The sequence below is a fragment of the Microchirus variegatus genome (genome assembly GCF_963457635.1).
Source record: "Microchirus variegatus genome assembly, chromosome: 7".
Lineage (NCBI taxonomy): Eukaryota > Metazoa > Chordata > Actinopteri > Pleuronectiformes > Soleidae > Microchirus > Microchirus variegatus.
In genome coordinates, this window is record NC_139808.1 from 25,681,695 (window position 1) to 25,693,906 (window position 12,212).

A 12,212-nucleotide genomic window follows, 5' to 3' on the forward strand; every position below is an offset into this window, starting at 1 on the left:
CTTGATTGGGTTGTTAATTCAAGATTTAAATACACTCTTCTCAGTCAAGTGTTACAGAAGTCTCGGCCTGAGCGTGTGTTAACAGTCATAGTGAAAATTAAATCTCACTTTTAATGATTGTAATTATAAAATAATGTGGCTTCGGTCGTGTAATTAGTGAATTTTACTACTATGACTAATTATAATGAGTAAAACACAGCTGAAGCGACTGTAAAATCATTACAAACAATTATTTTGCCTCTGTCACTGTGCTATATCATCTTTAAGATCTGTAAGAATATGATTTATCATCATTTTAACAAGCATTTATTTTGTATATTTGCAACATATCTCAATTTTTTTCACTCACCTGTCCACATCATTCACCTGTCCTCCACTGTCCTCATCATTCATCTGTCCTCTTCATTCACCTGTACTCATCATTCACCTGTCCTTATCATCACTCACCTGTCCTCATCATTCACCTGTCCTCTTCATTCACCTGTCCTCACCATTCACCTGTCCTCATCATTCACCTGTCCTTATCATCACTCACCTGTCCTCATCATTCACCTGTCCTCATCATTCACAGGTCCTCTTCATTCACCTGACTTCATCGCTCACCTGTCCTCATCGTTCACCTGTCCTCATCGTTCATCTGTCCTCCACTGTCCTCATCATTCACCTGTCCTCCACTGTCCTCATCATTCACCTGTCATCTTCATTCACCTGTCCTCATCATCACTCACCTGTCCTCATCATTCACCTGTCCTCTTCATTCACCTGTCCTCATCATTCACCTGTCCTCATCATTCACCTGTCCTTATCATCACTCACCTGTCCTCATCATTCACCTGTCCTCATCATTCACAGGTCCTCATCATTCACCTGACCTCCACTGTCCTCATTATTCACCTGTCTTCATCATTCACAGGTCCTCTTCATTCACCTGTCCTCATCATTCACCTGTCCTCGTCATTCACATGTCCTTATCATCATTCACCTGTCCTCTTCATTCACCTGTCGTCATCGTTCACCTGTCATCATCGTTCACCTGTCCTCATCGTTCACCTGTCCCCAAAGTTCACCTGTCCTCATCGGTCACTTGTCCTCATCATTCACCTGTCCACAAAAGTTATTTAATGACAAGATAAAGATGAACATTTGAGATAAAACTGCAGTGTAATATAAGTTTTTATGTCTAAACCTTGTAATGATAATAATAACAATCCTTACTTAAACTCTGTTGTTATGACTGGGCTCTTTCAATGTCTGTGTTGTATCAAATTACATGGAAATAAAAACACTATTAGCCGTGTTTTGTACACAGCAGCTTGTTGTGAATTAAATCAGTGTTGTGAGTGGAAACAGAGGAGCTGTGTGTCCTGTGTATATCAGGTGGTCAAACTGTATTGTGTACGCTGTTTGTCTACACGGAAAAATTATTGTGTGGTTGTGTGTGTGTGTGTGTGTGTGTGTGTGTGTGTGTTCTTCTCCTTGGCGATGGGAAAAGGAAATACATGTGAAACAAATACAGGAGAAAACAGAGTAAATAGACCTCTCGTCTCATGCAGACCAGTCACTGAGCAGCTGTCCAAACACAAGTCAACGTCTAACAGACATTTAGAGGGAGTTTGTGTGTAATACTGGTTCTTAATATTCATCAAATTTGGGATTTGTACTTCATTATTTACTTATTAGAATGCTTTGGAATGTTTCTCCGAGGAGGTCCTATAAGACGTCGACTCATCTCTCTGATATCTGTGTGGAGGTTTTTAGAGATCAGTGACTTTTCCCCCCTTTAGACCAGTTATGTTATTGTGTTATTAAAGCGATGAAATATGGCTCAAAATGAGAATATTTTCAAATAATGACTGTATTAAACGACTGGTTTGTATTCCCGTGTGAAAAGCTTTCGGTAAAACAAGAAGAATTCTGCACTTACGTCACTTTGTACTGAACCTTTGCATTGTCGGCGCGCACAAGACTTTATTAATTCAACTGTTTCATGTGCAAATATCATCACATCATGTGCAGACTGAGTCTTGTTTATACGGTCAACACCATGTCGGCGTTTCTCGTGCACGAGACTTTGCAGTTGTTTATGCAGGTGTCATGGGGTTTAATGGTAGAGTGTGACGATTCCTCAAGACGCCAAACAAAGGCTACAACATGTCACGAGTGACGGGTGAAAGGTGAATGAACTCTTCCAGTGGGACGACATAAGCAAACATTAAAACTGGAGAGGAGGAGGAGTCAAGGAATGATACATTTAAAGGTGAGTTATGTAATAAATCTAAATCAACTGGCCGTAAAATCCTCCTAATATGTCACAGAGACTCAGGAATAATGTTCATATAACAAACTGAACTCACCAACAACAACAGTACAGACAAATTATTCGCATTAAAAAATATATATTTTGCAGACTGCAAATCATGTTTATGTTTTGAAATCATGTTTTTGGCATGTGGCGCCACCTACCGCCGTCTACCAATCATTGCAGTCAGTAGAGTCTCAGCTGCCGAGAAACCACGGGTTGCCAGTTACGTCTGAGCTACAATGGCGGTGAAAACGAAACCTAAAAGACCTCGGTATTTTGAGTTTTAGTGTAGTAACCGTTTTTGGCCACATTCTTACATATGGCGCCTTTGCATTACTTTAACTGTGCAAAATCTACTGTGTTAAAATTGATAGCATTGCACTGCAGGATGTATAATACCATACATATTTTTTTTACTTTTCCATCATGAAAAGTAAAATTTTTTGGCACCCTTCCCTTCCCTCCCTCTGTACCAGAGTAAAATGGTACGGCCTGATCTGGCGTGGAGCTAGACCGGTAGATCCCCCCACTATAGTCAGCTGATTGGGTGACCGAAAGAAACTAGTGCTGGGCACGTTAACGGCGTCAACGTTAACACGCGACGCGTTTCCATGGCATCTGACTGGACGTCATGTTTTACGTGACTCCCCGATTGTTAAAATGAGTCTCTAAAGTAACGCTAAACTTTAAAAACAGATGCACACATACGAAGCACACAGGTACGCTGGTTATTTGTAGCGCTGCTCTTTACGTTTAATAAACAGACCGCTGCAGTTCGACAGTAGGCGCGCTAGCAGCGCTAAAGGAGCTAACGCAGCTAACAAAGCTAACTAGTAAACGGTCCATGTTAGCATGTTGGCATGTAAACGCGACGTCACGCATGTCTTTTTCCGGTCAGTCGTCATGGAAACGCGCCATGCAGTAACGTGCGTTAGCGTTAGCGATAACGTGCCAAGCACTAAAATAAACATAACGGTAACCGAGCAGGAAGTAAGCAGGAGCTGCTAGGTGTCCTCCATTGTGGTGTTGTTGTCTGTTGTGTCACGATCAATGTTGTTGTCGCACCGGTACGACATCACACTCCTTCAGTAATTCTTGATACAGCGCCGCCTCAGGCGAGGTGGGGAAATACGTTATTCAAATACATATATCTATCTATAATATATCTATTCTGTTTGTTTCGCTAAAGTACGAAAGTTTGGCGGAGTGAATGATTCTGTGTTCCATCCTTCTTGTCAATATTCTTTTCTATGCATTTCTATAAGTTTGTGACTGGTACATTACATTACACGTGACATGAGCGCCCCCTACTGGGCCCCTGCAGTCTTAAGGAGGAACTTCTTTTTATGAAGTTGGCTGTGAGAAACCTCATTTTAAGGCTCTTCTCACCAGAATAAACATTCATTTATGACTCAAAGCTACGTACTGCAGCTTTAATTGTTTTGATCACACTTTTTTTTACGATGCAAGTCAGAGAGAAATGGCGGAAAAAAAACGTATTCCGGATTTTTTTTCTTCCATATTTTCTTCCTGTTCTCTGGTTGACTTCCTCACATGTTCGGGCCTCTGTGTTTCAGCTGCAGATGATTCCTCCTTCAGGGAATTCCTCCCACTGAGAGGAATAATGCTTAGGACCTGTGTGTGTGTGTGTGTGTGTGTGTGTGTGTGTGTGTGTGTGTGTGTGTGTGTGTGTGTGTGTGTGTGTGTGTGTGTGTGTGTGTGTGTGTGTGTGTGTATGTGTGTGTGTGTGTGTGAGGATCATGGGCAGGTGGCCAAGCGATGTGTTTATGTGACTGGGAGAGGGGACACTTTGTGAACTTCTTCTGTAAAAACTTTGATGAGTGATTGAAGTTTGCAGAGAATAACAAACAGCTTTTCCCCGGTTTGACAGATGTCTTGTCTCGATAAACGAAACATTTACAGTCACTGACAATATTCCAGGTTTTTTTTTGTCTTCCTGAAGTTCAAGTTAAATCTTCTGTTAGAAAAATCTAAAACTCTAAAACTCTGTTGCACAAAAAATATCTATCTTTATTCTTATTATTTCATATTTGTGGGCCTTTGATTCCTTGTTGTTGTTGATTCACTTGCTTTGTTTGTGTTTGAGGACAGGTGAATGAGGAGGACAGGTGAATAACAAGGACAGGGGAATGATGAGGACAGGTGAATAACAAGGACAGGTGAATGATGAGGACAGGTGAATGAGGAGGACAGGTGAATAACAAGGACAGGTGAATGACAAGGACAGGTGAATGATGAGGAGATGTGAATGAGGAGGACAGGTGAATGAGGAGGACAGGTGAATAACAAGGACAGGCGAATGAGGAGGACAGGTGAATGATGAGGAGATGTGAATGAGGAGGACAGGTGAATGACAAGGACAGTTGAATGATTAGGACAGGTGAATGATGAGGACAGGTGAAAGATGAGGACACGTGAATGATTAAGACAGGTGAATGACAAGGACAGGTGAACGATGAGAACAGGTGAAAGATGAGGACAGGTGAACGATGAGGACAGATGAATAATGAAGACAGGTGAATGATGATGACAGGTGAATGATGGGGACAGGTGAATGATGAGGACAGGTGATTGACGAGACCAGGTGAATGATGAGGACAGATGAATGATGAGGACAGGTGAACGATGAGGACAGGTGAAAGATGAGGACAGGTGAATGATGAGGACAGGTGAATGATGATGACAGGGGAATGATGATGACAGGTGAATGATGATGAAGACAGGTGAACAATGAGGACAGATGAATGATGAGGACAAGTGAATGATGAGGACAGGTGAATGATGATGACAGGTGAATGTTGAGGACAGGTGAATAAGGAGGACAGGTGAATGATGAGGACAGGTGAATGATAAGGGCAGGTGAATGATGAGGACAGGTGAATGAAGAGGACAGGTGAATGAAGAGGACAGGTGAATGAAGACAGTGAATGATGATGAGGACAGGTGAATAATGCCCCTTGTCCTTTTTGCACAACACCAGAAAGAACCCCAACCTTGTTAAAAAAGAAAAAAAATAAGTAATTACTTAACTTTTCAGATCAGAAAAGACCAAATAGACAAAAATGTGAATTATTCAGTGCTAAAGGACGTCCTGATGTTGTGGAATAAAAGGCGTCTGCCCCCTGGTGGACACCGTGTCATGTCAGCGTCACCCAGCGTGAATCAGCGAGTCACCGATTCACAAACTGTCTGCATGTTCATTCCAACGTGAGGCAAAAAATCTCTGCACGCTGTTACATAACCACGTCATTTCCACAGCAGGGCTGTTTGTGCTCGTCCACGATTGGACTACAGTACGCTGCGTCCGACCGGCCGAATGATGATTTCATCGGGAGATTGACCTTAATTGAGTTTAATTACACAATTCTCCTGAATGACTCGGCAAAATTTAACTGAATGGGTTTGCTGGTCTGTGACAAGATCTTTTCTTCCTGTTCTTTTCCCTAATTATGTGCGTGGCTGGGACTTTGGGCTCTGTGGAGAACGGACAGGACATCGCATCCCATGTGAAGCTACAAGCGTGTGTGGGAAGCTCAGACTCATTATTATTGTTGTTATATATTATCTTATAAGGCAATAAAGGGACGATTATGCAGACTTTTTGGTACAGGATTGAACAATAGAAGATATTTACCACAGTTACTTAAAGTCCGACACTTAGACACAAATCTATTCAAAGTTGTTCAAAAGGCTGTACTTTGTTGGTATAACAGCTTCAATAGTGTTTTTGTGTAGTTTTTTTTTTATAGGAATGTGCACCAGTGCTATACTCTTATTCTGATGTTGTTCTAGAACAAAAATAATACAAAATAATTTGGTTATTTTAATTATAAAATTATAATAATGAATGTCCCGTCACCAAAAAAATCAGCTCAATTGACACAACATAATGGACTAAATTGTTTGGAAAAATTCAAATGTGCGCTATTGTGATTTGCCTTTTAGTCATATTGTGACAAAGATGAGTATGAGGGTATGAGAGCAGTTTTCAATCCAGTAAAACTACAAAACAATACACTTCATATTATGTTTAACCTGCATAAAACTGAATATTTCAGTCGTGTAGTCACTATATACTCATTTAAAACTAAATATCCCTGTAACTGCTAATAATAATAGATATAGAGTACACAAATATATCAACAAAAAATATAAAAGTTCACCTCTAAACTCTGTACAAAGACAAAAGGACAGGACCAGAACCAGATTAGTTACTTTTGTTGGACAATATTCCTAATAATGTTGTGTGTTTGACTAAACAAACAGCCACAGGCCTAATAAACAGGATTTTGCTTTGTGCCATGAATGCATTAAGTAGCTCTGCACTGAAATTCTGTGCCTACATTCTTGGTCAAACAAAGCATATACATCTGTGCTCTTTTAACACCAGGTAAAATGTCTGTATCTAGGACTTTGGTTCAAAACTTTCTTTACATCTTGACATTCCCGCTTGCCTCAGCTGTTTGTATATCATTTGGATTATAATCCCAGAAGAAGAAGAAGAAGAACAGGTGTTCATACGGCCGAATGAAACTGCTTGGCACCCTTCTTACAGACTCATTACCACCACCTACTGGACTGGAGTGTGGACCGAAGATATGCCAGGAAAATATAATCGTGTTGTCTTCAGTAATCCAGCACTTCTAAGGTATTTCATTTATCGTGTCTGTTCTTCCTCTGACGTCGTTCCTGGAATATTTTCTGATATGAAAGGTTTTCTTTACTGAGCCGAGCTATTAGGACTTTCCTTTTTGTCTTTTCATTTATAACGTTGAGTTGCGAGTACATGTTCAACCGCTTCGGGTGAACTACAGGTCAAATAGTCCAGTACACTGTGTGTGGTCTTTTATAACAGTTTTTTTTTTGCATTCCCTTCTATACCCACATAGACGACCAAAGAAAAGGAGACCGTTCCAATCCTTTGTTATGTCATTTCCAGTAGCACATGACGCACATATGATAAATAACGTCTGCGAGATGATTCGCCCGCATCGAATACGTGCGAGTTTAAAAACCCACAGATTAAAACACGTGACTTTTGTGTATCTGAAGATGTGTCCCTTTGATGCATACATCTGCTGAGCGCCTCCGCTGACCTCTGCGACCAACAAGCCACTTTCTCAGCATCTCTGGCCCAGTCCTCTATGGGTAACCACTCCCCACTGGGTCAGCCTCACGGAGGATGCTGACCTTTATGCAGCCCGTGTCCCACAGGTCAAATGTCCTCTGCTTTCCACAGGGTCAGGTTTGCTGTGACAGCTTTTGTGGTATTTGTGCATATATGTACTGTGTATCATGTCCGTAGATGGATAATATGTAAAAGTTTGTGTCTTTATAACTCAATCAAAGAAGAAGTTGCTTCAAAAAAAAAAAATCACTTCAATCAAAAAAAATCCCTTTCAATCAAAGAAAAAAAGTGTTTGAATGCAAAAAATATTTGAGACTCAAAATTTTTTATTTGAATTTCATTTGCATTTTCTACTGAGTTAGATTTGTGTCTTTATTATTCAATCAAAAAAAGTTTGCTTCAATCAAAAAAAATATTTTCAATCAAAGAAAAAAAAAGTGTGGTTGTTTTTTATTGAAATTTTTTTTGTGTTCAAATGTATTTTTTTGAGTCTCAAATATATTTTTGCATCCAAACATTTTTTTTCTTTAATTAAAACGTTTTTTTTGATTGAAAATATTTTTTTGATTGAAGCAAACTTTTTTTGATTGAATAATAAAGACACAAATCTAACTCAGTAGAAAATGCAAATGAAATTCAAATGACATTTTTTGAGTCTCAAATATTTTTTGCATTCAAACACTTTTTTTCTTTGATTGAAAGTGATTTTTTTGATTGAAGTGATTTTTTTTAATTGAAAATACTTCTTTTTTTTTTGAAGCAACTTCTTCTTTGATTGAGTTATAAAGACAAAAATCCTACCCAAAACAACATTACTTCGACTTTAGATATAACGTGGATCAGCCACACCATGAACGTCGGTTAAGGAAAGAAGTCCAGATCTGCGAGCAGCAGCAGTATGGATTCATGCCAAGAAAAGAGTAGCATAGATATGTGACGCTTGTTAGAGATGTATAGAGTCTTTGTGGATCTGGAGAAAGCCTTATGATCAGGTTCCAAGAGAGGTACCGTGGTACATGTGGCAGAGAAGTATGTGAGGGTGGTGCAGCATCAGCAGATCAGCTCTGAGACCCTTCTTGATGATGAAGAAGAGGTCAGGAAGGAGCCTATGTGGACTATGTTGTTTGCCGATGACATTGCAATCTACAGTGAGATTCAGAGGGATCAGGAATGAAGATTAGGAGGAGACAGGCGGTTCGGTGAAGATGCAAGGAGTGGAGGTAGTTCAGGGGCGACAGAAGAAGCATAGCAGCAAAAGTGAAAGGCTGCTGTGCCACGTAAAACAAGGCTCTTAAAGATGTGTATGAATAGAGAAACTGTGCTTATAGAGGAGCTTCTGCAAATCTGTGAATGAGCTGTGTGGGGGAAAAAAATCATATGGCTATATATACACAGGGGTTATATCATGGTATATTTTTACCTTGTATGTATGTGTGGGTCTGAGCTGGAAGAGAGAAAGGGATGATCCTCTCTCCTCTCTCCTCAGAGCATAGTGACATCAAACCACGCTGCTGCTGCTGCTGCTGCTGACCTAGAAATAGCGTGTGCGTAGTATCTTATGTGCGTAAGCAACAGTGGGCTTTGCCGGCACGTGGCTCAGGCAGCTGTTTACGTTGGCGATGGCACGTTAACAAAAAGACGCTGGTCTTTCTTTAAGGTCTGTGCAGGTGCAGGTGTTTTTGTGAACATGCACAATCATGGATTATATGTAGATGTTTTAGACCACTGTCCATGTCAGGACTATTGCTTCTCACTGGGATTGTGTAGATTACTGGGGTGTCAAACTAATTTTCTCTGAGGGCCACATCAGCATAATGGTTACCCTCAAAGGGCCATGATGTAACTCTCATACAGAATAAATGGAAACAAATATAATGTAAAATAAAGCTAACTACTAATAACTTTCTGTATTTATTACTTATTCAAGTTACAAATATGATGCATTATAGATGTAACCTGATCCGCCTGGTCCGGTGATGCCGTCACTTTGCGGGTAACGTAATCGCCGTGCATTGTGGGAAATGTAGTTCATGGTCAACGCATGCCTTACAGCAGCATAGACCTATTTTAACACAGATTTTCAAGACCAATAAATCACTCGCAGGGCCACATAAAATGACGTGGCGGGCATCACATCTGGCCCCCGGGCCTTGAGTTTGACACACGTGGTGTAGAAGCTAATTTCTGAGGCTGTAGGTGAAATTAGGATTGGGTTGGTTGAGTTAGGGCATTGGTTATGCTGTTCAAAGTTGTGTATACTTAATTTCCTGACATAGACAATGACCTTGTCAGGACCAGTAGTCCTCATGGAGACTAAAAAACCTGGTCCTAATGAGGCACAACCTCATTTACGAGGATTGAGGTTTGAGGGTTCACTGGTTGTGGTTTTGGTTGTGTCGTTCAATTAAATGGAAGACAAGCAAGTGTTTGAACAAGAATTATGTGTGTGTGTGTGTGTGTGTGTTCTTGTACTTGCTGCACACTGAGGACCAGTGAGGGTTTTTAACCAACAAAGTGAGGTCATTTTTACGAAGTGGGGACATTTTGGCCGGTCCTCACTTTGTTGTCATTGAAATCACTTTGTAAACATGCTATACTCTGTTTTCGGTTTTTTTTTTTACCAAAGGTCCTCAATTTGGTACAATAACCCGTTTTCCAGCCCTTTTTTTTTTTGCTCTGGGGCTCCACCAGCAGACATTTTATGGTACTGCACCCAGTAGTTCTTTATAGATGTCATTCATGAAGTCGATATTTGTGTTTGTATTGTGTTGATTTATAAAAGTAGAAATGCTGGTCCTCACTTTGTCAGCACTTTTTACCCGGTCCTCAGTATGCAGCAAGTACAATAATGATGTGTGTGTGTGTATGTGTGTGTGTGTGTGTGTGTGTGTGTGTGTGTGTGTTGTCCTCCGGGTCATGCATTGTCTCGCGATAATTACGCACCACGTTTAAATTCATAAACATGACATGACACACACACACACACACACACACACACACACTACAATAATTTGATTGGGGTCGCGCGCGTGCGTGCGCTGCGGTGGGCGGAGCCAGTCTTTTAACATCCCATTCCTGAGAAAGAAGAAGATTACAAGGACAATTCAGTCAGTGGGGAAACGACACATGACGTTTTAACGTCGAAGGGAAGGCTGACACACGGTGAACCGGCACGACACGGCACGACACGACACGGCACGGCAACGTCAGCCGAGCGGCGAGTCCAGGAGCCGAGGTCTGTGTGGAGATATTTGGAGTTGGAGGAGGAGGAGGAGGACTCCGCTACTGGTCCGGTAAGGCACTAGAGGCTGCCCGTGTAGTCAATTAATAAACACTTTATTGTTTTATCACATTAAACAGTGACATTTTAATACTCGTCAAATACTCGTTTCTGCCACATTTGAAACGCTCGTTGATATTCAGCTCCAGCTGTGCAGAGATGATGACATGTCAAACGCGCTTCTCTTGGTTCCTCGTGTTGCCTGGTGCTCCAACACCATTCACAATATTCAGATTTAAATACCTCCCTTCATTTGAATTTTGCTCTTTTATTCATTTCTTCTTCTTGAGGGAAATGGAACAAATGCATGAATTAATTGGTGCCAATCTGGACCAATATTTACCCATATGTCCAATAGGACAACTGATGTAAACACAGTGTCATCCTCTCATGATGGTGAATTCCATCAGCTCTTAAAGATCTTGAATCATTTCATGATTTGCTACGGTGGCCCTGAGGTGCAAAACACAAACGCAAATCACAAAAGCAGAAAACGCAAACGCAAAAGCAAGAAAACGTTATCTCGGCAGAGGTATGTGTTGTGATTTACGTTTCGAGTTAATGTTTTTGTGTTTCCTGCATTTGCGTTTGCGTTTTTTTTATTTTGTGTTTGCGTTTTTTGATTTGTGTGTGTGTTTGTGTTTTTTGATTTGCGTTTCTGTATTGAATTTCCATTTTCTGCTTTTGTGTTTGCGTTTTTTTGATTTTGCGATTTGCATTTGTGTTTATGGTTTTGTGTTTGTCTTTTTTTTGATTTGCATTTGCGTTTTTTTGATTTGCGTTTGTGTTTTGCGCCTCAGGGCCACCGTAATTTACCCTCAGTAAACCTGGTCACTTTATTCTATGGGGACATGTGATTGCTGTCTGGATTATTCTGACCCAAAATTCAGTTAAATTCACACATTTTTTGTGATCATTTATGAAAAAATGGATATTATGTGCTTTTTCCCCCTTAGATTAATTCAATAACGTCACCTTCAATTGATCTGAAGCCACAAACTTGTCAGAAAATCATGGACAAACTTGTTTGTTTGTTTATTTTTTTTAATGTCCACAGAATGCTTCAAAACGTATATTTTCCATGGAGATATGTGATTACAGTCTGGATTATATGCCCCCGAATCATTTAAATGCACAAAATGATGATGATAATTTATGAATATATATATATGTGTGCTTCAATAACCTCACCTTCATTTGATGTGAAGCAATAAACTCATAAAGAATCTTAAATATCACAAAATCCTGTAATAATTACAAAGATGCACGGGCTCCCCCTTGTGGCACGTACAAAATAAACCACTAGGACTGTATGTTAGTCTATGAGCTAGACATCATATCACTGTAAAATTCCCCTTGATAGCAGTAATATTGCGATGATATTGCGATGATGCCTGTTTAAAAACATGCATGCTTGGATTATGCAGATCACGTTCGTGACTCATCCACAATTTACCATCTGTTCTCGGGGGTTGTTTTTT